Below are 1,190 nucleotides of genomic sequence, written 5' to 3'. Positions count from 1 at the left end.
CTGCTTCTTATTAGTCTCAGCTTCAGACTCTACATCCAGATGATCAACTCTAAATATCAGAACTTGCTGAATATCTGTGTCCAGGTCGTTAGGGATCTCCACGGTCATAAAACCATCGACATATCAGTGGACTTCAGCTGGTCCACATCTCTTCTCAACTCTGCAATTGCAGCCTTTATGACCGTCACCTCATGAAGGGTTCCCTGAGCTCTCTCACACACCTCTATCCTTTTCGTGAGGGCATCAATAACATGTCTAAGAGGTGTCAAAGCAGCGGTGAGAGCTATCTCAATCATCCCAAGAACTGCAACCTCTAGCCTAGAGGCATGCACGTCAGCAGAATGGGCTAGGTGCCTCATTCGTAACAGCATGGCCTGGGTGAGTGGACAGCAGACTTAGGAGGCAGGGGAGCAGTAGAAGAACTCGGAGTCATAGAAGGGGTAGAGCTAGAAATACTTGAAGTCCAGTGGCCGAAGTAGGCAATACTGCCTCTGCAGGTAGTGTCTCAATATCAACAATCGGGGATGTATCCACCAGGGCTGTCCTCTTCTTATCAGCCTCATCCTTCAAGTACTCGGCCTCAATACGCCGAATGTCAGTAGAAGAGGTGGGAATCACTTCCATGTCTTTCTTCTCATTACGTGGTAGCCGAGCTCGTCTGCACAACTTGGTGATTAACACTGGGAAAGGAAGAGATGTCTGTTGCTGCCTAGCTCTCATGGCCATCTCATGTCTGATAATTGCACCTAGATTAATGCAATGATGGATCCAAGACAGGCCGCCTTTGTGTGACGGAGGATAGACTCATTTTGGGATGGCATAGTTGTGCTACTGTTGAAGCTGAACCAATACCTCGCTGCCACATTAAGGTCTTTCTTCTATATTGGCACTCCGGCCTCGATCCACCTAGTAGTATTGTTAGATAAAAGAGAGGCCAACCAACCTTTCATATCCTCCAAATCCGTTGTCTTGATCATGCTCTGGTAGTCATCTTCCTTCCCAAGACAACTCCATAGTCTACTGGCTTGAAGGTAGCAGCCTTACTTTTTCCCTGTGGCACCAAAGCTCCATAGGTAGTGTAGAACTCCCAAATCCAATTAGGAATCTAAGGGCCTCGGGGTTTAGTAAAAAGCTGGAAGTTGTGGGATTTCAGGGTGCTCCATATCTCCGGATATCTATCCATCACACCA

Source organism: Solanum tuberosum, unplaced genomic scaffold (assembly GCF_000226075.1).
Source record: "Solanum tuberosum cultivar DM 1-3 516 R44 unplaced genomic scaffold, SolTub_3.0 scf00063, whole genome shotgun sequence".
NCBI classification, from domain to species: Eukaryota; Viridiplantae; Streptophyta; class Magnoliopsida; order Solanales; family Solanaceae; genus Solanum; species Solanum tuberosum.
Note: the sequence above shows the minus strand (reverse complement) of the source record.